Raw genomic sequence first — 8,831 nt, 5'->3', positions numbered from 1 at the left:
GCTCCCTCTCAACAGGATGTTAAAAGCACATGATAGGGGCTTCTTGCAGTTCTTGATGAACACGGAGTTCCGTGAGTTTGGGCCTGGGGCAGAGTGCATGGGCATGTCATTTATCGCCTTTTCGAAGTCATTTAGCGTTAGGATAATATCAGATAGGTGTGTGTCTACCAAATTCTGTCTCTCTCATAAAAAATTAATTTAGGTCTTCGACTCTCAGTCTGGTTAGTGGTTCGCTAAAAACCGAGTCTCATTGGGACATGAGTAGCTCACTCATTTCCTTGCTGTCATCTTTGTAGGACCCATCCCGTTTAAGTAGGGGCCTTCTTCTTATGACCAGAGTCTTTGGTAAGATGGGTAAGGAAGAAGGATGGGTAAGGATAGAAATATTAGAAAAGGGTGGGAGGGGGGAGAGAGGTAGGATATAAAAGTGGCCCAACCACTTTGGTGCAATTTAAAAAGTGTATGTGGAATAATAAAATATTCTTGAAGGGGTATAATACTAACCCATCAGAGTCACATAGATATAACAGATATATAGGTACATGACTCTGAACTGGTAGTAATTATACAAATTGCAATTGCTTTTTTTTCGATTGCACAACGAATATTTAAACGACAATGAAGGCGATAATTGTCTGGACAATTCGTAAAGAATTACTTGACACGTTAGCGTCTTACAAGGTGGTGTCCTGCCATAGTAAATGTAGCATAATTTTAACAGTAGAATGCTATACAAGATATCTCCCTAATTGGGGGCGATGATTTTCTTAATATACATACAAGGGTTCTGGTGTTACCCAATCATCTTCATCTGCAGGGAGGTTGCTCAAGATCATTGGTCGATGGTAATCGTCTTTATGGATGAAGCTACGCAGCCTCTGTGGGAGAGTCATTCTTTGGGTCCTGTGAAGAGGAGTTGATGATATAATCCGTGGTATTTTCAACTTGGAAAGGATGTTCTCTATCTGGCATGTAGAGTTCTTGCATTGCATAGAGTTGTTTCTTCTTCAGGGTATCAAGGCGTACATATAATTATGGCAGTAATATCCTCTTGTACATGTAAATCTGCCATTTTAACTCTGTCTCTGGAGTTTACCTGGAGTTTACTTGGAGAGAGCTCCGGGGGTCAACGCCTCCGCGGCCCGGTCTGTGACCAGGCCTCCTGGTGGATCAGAGCCTGATCAACCAGGCTGTTGCTGCTGGCTACACGCAAACCAACGTACGAGCCACAGCACGGCTGGTCAGGAACCGACTTTAGGTGCTTGTCCAGTGCCAGCTTGAAGACTGCCAGGGGTCTGTTGGTAATCCCCCTTATGTATGCTGGGAGGCAGTTGAACAGTCTCGGGCCCCTGACTCTTATTGTATGGTCTCTTAACGTGCTAGTGACACCCCTGCTTTTCATTGGGGGGATGTTGCATCGTCTGCCAAGTCTTTTGTTTTCGTAGTGAGTGATTTTCGTGTGCAAGTTCGGTACTAGTCCCTCTAAGATTTTCCAGGTGTATATAATCATGTATCTCTCCCGCCTGCATTCCAGGGAATACAGGTTTAGGAACCTCAAGCGCTCCCAGTAATTGAGGTGTTTTATCTCCGTTATGCGTGCCGTGAAGGTTCTCTGTACATTTTCTAGGTCAGAAATTTCACCTGCCTTGAAAGGTGCTGTTAATGTGCAGCAATATTCCAGCCTAGATAGAACAAGTGACCTGAAGAGTGTCATCATGGGCTTGGCCTCCCTAGTTTTGAAGGTTCTCATTATCCATCCTGTCATTTTTCTAGCAGATGCGATTGATACAATGTTATGGTCCTTGAAGGTGAGATCCTCCGACATGATCACTCCCAGGTCTTTGACGTTGGTGTTTCACTCTATTTTGTGGCCAGAATTTGTTTTGTACTCTGATGAAGATTTAATTTCCTCGTGTTTACCATATCTGAGTAATTGAAATTTCTCATCGTTGAACTTCATATTGTTTTCTGCAGCCCACTGAAAGATTCGGTTGATGTCCGCCTGGAGCCTTGCAGTGTCTGCAATGGAAGACACTGTCATGCAGATTCGGGTGTCATCTGCAAAGGAAGACACGGTGCTGTGGCTGACATCCTTGTCTATGTCGGATATGAGGATGAGGAACAAGATGGGAGCGAGTACTGTGCCTTGTGGAACAGAGCTTTTCAAAGTAGCTGCCTCGGACTTTACTCTGTTGACGACTACTCTCTGTGTTCTGTTAGTGAGGAAATTATAGATCCATCGACCGACTTTTCCTGTTATTCCTTTAGCACGCATTTTGTGCGCTATTACGCCATGATCACACTTGTCGAAGGCTTTTGCAAAGTCTGTATATATTACATCTGCATTCTTTTTATCTTCTAGTGCATTTAGGACCTTGTCGTAGTGATCCAATAGTTGAGACAGACAGGAGCGACCTGTTCTAAACCCATGTTGCCCTGGGTTGTGTAACTGATGGGTTTCTAGATGGGGGGTGTTCTTGCTTCTTAGGACCCTTTCAAAGATTTTTATGATATGGGATGTTAGTGCTATTGGTCTGTAGTTCTTTGCTGTTGCTTTACTGCCCCTTTTGTGGAGTGGGGCTATGTCTGTTGTTTTTAGTAACTGTGGGACGACCCACGTGTCCATGCTCCCTCTCCATAGGATGGAAAAGGCAGTTCTTGATGAACACGGAGTTCCATGAGTCTGGCCCTGGGGCAGAGTGCATGGGCATGTCATTTATCGCCTGTTCGAAGTCATTTGGCGTCAGGATAACATCGGATAGGCTTGTGTTAACCAAATTTTGTGGCTCTCTCATAAAAAATTCATTTTGATCTTCGACTCTCAGTCTGGTTAGCGGCTTGCTAAAAACTGAGTCATATTGGGACTTGAGTAGCCCACTCATTTCCTTGCTGTCATCTGTGTAGGACCCATCTTGTTTAAGTAGGGGCCCAATACTGGACGTTGTTCTCGATTTGGCATAGGAGAAGAAATGCTTTGGGTTTCTTTCGATTTCATTTATGGCTTTTAGTTCTTCCCGCGATTCCTGACTCCTATAAGATTCCTTTAGCTTAAGTTCGATGCTTGCTATTTCTCTGACCAGTGTCTCCCTACGCATTTCAGATATATTGACCTCTTTTAGCTGCTCTGTTATTCTTTTCCGTCGCCTGTAAAGGGAGCGCCTGTCTCTTTCTATTTTACATCTACTCCTCCTTTTTCTTAGAGGAATAAGCCTTGTGCATACATCGAGTGCCACCAAGTTAATCTGTTCTAGGCATAAGTTGGGGTCTGTGTTGCTTAGTATATCTTCCCAGCTTATATCGGTTAGGACTTGGTTTACTTGGTCCCACTTTATGTTTTTGTTATTGAAGTTGAATTTGGTGAATGCTCCCTCGTGACTAGTCTCATTATGTCGGTCTGGGGCTCCACGCATACATGTCTGAACCTCAATTATGTTGTGATCTGAGTATATTGTTTTTGATATGGTGACATTTCTTATCAGATCATCATTGTTAGTGAAGATGAGGTCTAGTGTATTCTCCAGTCTAGTAGGCTCTATTATTTGCTGGTTTAAATTGAATTTTGTGCAGAGATTTAAAAGCTCGTGTGAGTGTGAGGTTTCATCAGAGCTACCTCCTGGTGTTATTACTGCAACAATATTATTTGCTATATTCCTCCATTTTAGGTGCCTTAAGTTGAAATCCCCCAGGAACAAGATGTTGGGTGCAGGAGCTGGAAGATTTTCCAGACAGTGGTCAATTTTTAACAGCTGTTCCTGGAATTGCTGGGATGTTGCATCCGGAGGCTTGTAGACTACCACAATGACTTGGTTTGGGTTCTCGACCTTTACTGCTAAAACTTCCACTACATCATTTGAGGCATTAAGCAGTTCTGTGCAAACAAGTAACTCTGCGATGTACAGGCCAACCTCCCCCCCTTTTGCCTGGGATCCATATTTCGTTGTCCAAGTGATCCTTTATGTGGGTCTTTGTGAAATATGCGAACATTGCATTTGCCTCTGCAAGCAGTCCACGGATGAAAGGTATTTTGTTGTTCATTGCTGGCTTTAGACCCTGTACATTTGCAAAGAAGAATGTCATCGAACTGGTGGTAGTGTTGGTACTGGGGGGGGGGATTTTTTTTCCGGCATTAGTATCTGTATCTGTTGGTTTGGAGTGGAGGCCATCGACTGTGGTTCCACTCCAGGAATGACTGGATTTGGTGTACGATTTCTGCCATTTCCTGCCAGTTTTTTTTTCCTTCCTGGCACTAAAAAACCTCTCCCTCTTGAGTGACCAGGTGTGGACGTATCAGTGGTTCATTACTTTGTAATTTGTTCATGACTGTAACCATGTATAGGAGTGAAGCTGATTCATTACCTCTGTAACTTGCCATGATTAGTGACCAGATCTACCTGGAGTTCATTACCTTTGTAACTAGTTCAGCTATCATAACTTTGGGGTCCAGTCACTGGACCCATTATGTACCTTTGTAATCTTTTGACTACCGCCCACAGGATGGGTATGGGGTGCATAAAGATATTAAACTAAAGTGTGTGTGTGTGTGTGTGTGTGTGTGTGTGTGTGTGTGTGTGTGTGTGTGTGTGTGTGTGTGTGTGTGTGTGTGTGTGTGTGTGTGTGTGTGTGTGTGTGTGACTCAACAATCAATATTTGCACCAATAACTCATTACAGTTGTGACCGGGTGTGGAAGTGTGAATTGCTCATTGCTCTATAATTTGTTCATGATTGTAGCCAAAGTATAAACGTAAGTAACCATTCTACAGAATTCATTACCTTTGTAACTTGTGAGCTCATTACCTTTGTACCTAGTTCAGCTATCAAAACTTTGGGGGCCCAGTCCCTGGACCCATTACGTACCTCTGTAATCTGTAAATACCTTTGTAACTTGTCATGATTGTGACCAGACTTACCTGGAGTTCATTACCTTTGTAAATTGTGAGTTCATTACCTTTGTAAATTGTGAGTTCATTACCTTTGTAAATTGTGAGTTCATTACCTCTGTAACTTGCTCAGCTATCAAAACTTTGGAGTCCAGTCCCTGGACCAATTATGTACCTCTGTAATCTTTTGACTACCGCCCACAGGATGGGTATGGGGTGCATAATAAACATATTAAACTAACATAAACTCTTGAGTGGCTGTGGCTACCCAGGTTTTCCCATGGCCTGGATGTTTTGTATCTTTTTGTCCCCTTTAGATGGTGTGCCTGGCAATTTAAGTTATAGCACAGTCTTTCCTGTACTGAAGAGGTACATATTTCAGGGTGAAAAAGCTTACAGGAAGGGAGTTTGCATTTTCCTGTTGTCATATGGGCATGGCATTTTCTAGGGTGGTCATAGTTGCACGTCCCGTCTGTTTTTCCAGATTTCTCATGTCTGCAGATACCAAGTGCATAGTATGTGCACAGGCTTGGTTTCCATTTGCCTTGGGTTTCTGTGACTGTATTCCCTGTTGGTGCATGTGTCTCTGTCTTATTCCTATCCTCCCTAGCACCAACAATGGAGCTCCCACCAGTTGTTTTTGGTAATATATCCTCACTATTGCTAGTGGAGTCCTCTTGTTTGCTATTTCCTGCGGTATTTCTAGTTTGCAATATTAGTTTTATTTTATCTTTAACTACACTTGTTTCCCCACTACGGCTCCTGTCCCCTATGAGGTCATTTATATGTATTCCTTCCCGCATATAATTCCCGACTACCTGGACAAAATCTCCAGCTTCACCACTACTGTCTCCCAGGACAGCACCTCCAGCTTCACCATTACTGTCTCCCAGGACAGCACCTCCAGCTTCACCATTACTGTCTCCCAGGACAGCACCTCCAGCTTCACCATTACTGTCTCCCAGGACAGCACCTCCAGCTTCACCATTACTGTCTCCCAGTACAGCACCTCCAGCTTCACCATTACTGTCTCCCAGGACAGCACCTCCAGCTTCACCATTACTATCTCCCAGGACAGCACTATCAGCCCCACATTTACTGACTACCAGGACATCACCTCCAGCCTTACAGTTTCTGACTACATGGCCAGTATCAAGGGCAGTACCATTCAGCCCAGACTTTTTATGTTCCCATCTGTTGTATTATTATTATAATCAAAAAGAAGCGCTAAGCCACAAGGGCTATACAGCGCCCCATCTGTTGTAGAAAGCTTCCAGGTTGTCTATGAAAGCAGCTTTGATGTTATTCTCTTTTAATACCCTTGTGATTTTAGTCCACAGATTTTCCTCATTTGCGCATACCCAAAAACACTTCCCTGTTTTAATACTGCTTGTAGCTAGTTCTTGGATATCTGCACAAGGGGCGTGACACCAATTTCCACAAAAATGACAATTTATCCATGTGGAAGCCCGTTTGTGTGATTGACTGCAGACTATACAGAGCTTCATAATGATTTGAATGGTTGATTTACTGTAATTCTACTAGCAACCTCTTGAATACTCTATTAATAACCTCCTTAAATGAAGCTCTAGCTATTTGTATTTCTATTTCTAACTGTACTTGTATATTGGACAGCTTACCGTGTACGTTCCTGATTTATATTTATTGTTTGTGTTTGAAAAGGGCGCCTACAACCCCATCCGTTTACAGTCTGCTTTATTGTCCAACGAATCCGTTTGAAACCAGTCAAGGGTTCGGACCATCAAGGGTTCGGACCAGTCGAGGGTTCGGACCAGTCGATCTGATCTGATTAGTGGGTCACTTATTTAAAACATACTAGTCGGTGATTTGGGCTAACACATGAAGGATCTACTTGAAATTATCTACCCGAGTAATATGTGATTTGATTGATACAAAAGTATAACTTGCGTGTTGAAGAGCCGGTGATTTCTGGCAGCTCCTACAATGACGAACGGTCGAGCCTCAACCCTTGTTTATCAATCGCTGTATCTAGCTTTTCTAGTTTTTTTTTCGTCTCCACCACAATAAATGCTATATTATCACTATAGTTGACTGGTCGAAATTTTGGAGGAAGGACGCTTTTTCTGTAGTAATAATTGCTTCTCGTTGTGTATATTGCGACCGCTGGTAACTACAGGTTATATGAAATTCACAGTATACGTCTGGTATTTCAAGAAAAAAGAAACTAATGAAAGTCACTCCACTCCACTAAGTACCATTATAATACTGGTTAGTTGCTACTACAACACTGTATTCTGCTATTCACTGGTATCACTAGATTATATGCGAGTACACTAGCAGGCCAGGAAGATTATTAAAACAGCTGACCACAGTGGTAAGTTTCTGGCGACTTCTGGCACCTGCCTCTATAGGCTTATCACTTCATTTACAAATTCACCTGTTTTCAAATGACACTTTAGCCTTTATCATCTATATACTAGGGAGCCACTGTAGTATACACTATACACTATGTATACACAATGTTATCAGGGAGACTTTCTTTCCTCTGACAAAGAAAAGTTCTATTATTATTATTTTGCACACGGAACACAGGCCTATGATTCCCCTCTGGCAGTAAACTCTACTAGGTACTGCACACTAATTCTCCGTTTTTGACTCAGTATATAATGTTTTCCGCGCAAGATTGGTTCCAGTCAACAATGGATAAAAGGTTCAAAGTGACTGTTTCAGTTATGATGTGAGAGTGCATAGGTGAGTAAGTGTGTACCGAGTATTTAGCATTTAGTCTAGGGTGATTAAGTGGCTTTTGAGAAGAGTCTTAAATTGATTTTCAGACTGGGTTACTTTAATATCTTCTGGTAATGAATTCCATATTTTGGGGCCCTTTATGTGCATAGAGTTTTTACACAGTGTGATATGGACACGAGGTATATCAAAAAGAGATCTGTGTCTTGTGTTGTGGTCATGTGTCCTGTTTAGGTTGGTGAGAAGTTTGAGTGGAGGGTTTATATTTGCGTGTATTGTTCTGTGTATGTAGTAGGCACATGAATAAGTATGGATGTTCTTAAGTTGGCCCATAATGTCTAGGCATAATAGAGGCTCTCTTTGCATTGCAACCCACTATTGTAAATACAAAATCTCAATGTACTGTTTGCAAAGACATAAAATAAATAAATAATAAATAAATAAATAAATAAAACACCTTTTATCCCTAATCTATCCCAGCTCCAGCTAAATATGTAAAAGCTATACATACATTTGGTCAATGTCACAAACATAGGTAAAACATTATAATCAATATATACTTTCTCTCAATATCTGTAATCCTCTCAAACGTTAAACAATTCATTTTGTCTTCTTTAGGTTTTATTTATTTTATTTATTTATTAACAATTTGAGCATACATACAGAGGTACAAAAAAATACAGATAAGAGCAGCATGCCAAAGCCACTTATACTATGCATAGCATTACGGGCTGGCTTAAAATTAACTAAGCAATGATGAAATCAGTGATAATACATTATTGTAAACAGATAACTATAAAGCACAAATGAGTATTACAAAGACAGGTCATATGGTTGCATGCATTGCTGTACATTCAGTCGTATGGAGTATTCTGTTAGGTAGTGTATTTAAAAAATAATAAAGTTAGATTGGGTTTTAGGTTTAACATTTATGTGATATAATTGTGAGAAACATTTAAGATATACAATTTATAAGGTTCAGTTATTCGGTATTTATTTGGTTTTGGGTGAGTAAGTGAACTTTGAGAAGAGACTTGAATTTATAAACAGGTTGTGTTTCTTTTATATTTACAGGTAATGAATGCCAGATTTTAGGTTAATAATCAAGCCTGTAATTCCTCCCTATTAAAGTTACTAGAGCCATATATCATGAACTAATAGAATATTCAATTCTTTTATATTCACTGTAAACTCCTAAATTTACAATTACACTCATCTAAGTGATT

This window comes from Cherax quadricarinatus, chromosome 36, assembly GCF_038502225.1.
Source record: "Cherax quadricarinatus isolate ZL_2023a chromosome 36, ASM3850222v1, whole genome shotgun sequence".
NCBI classification, from domain to species: Eukaryota; Metazoa; Arthropoda; class Malacostraca; order Decapoda; family Parastacidae; genus Cherax; species Cherax quadricarinatus.
Note: the sequence above shows the minus strand (reverse complement) of the source record.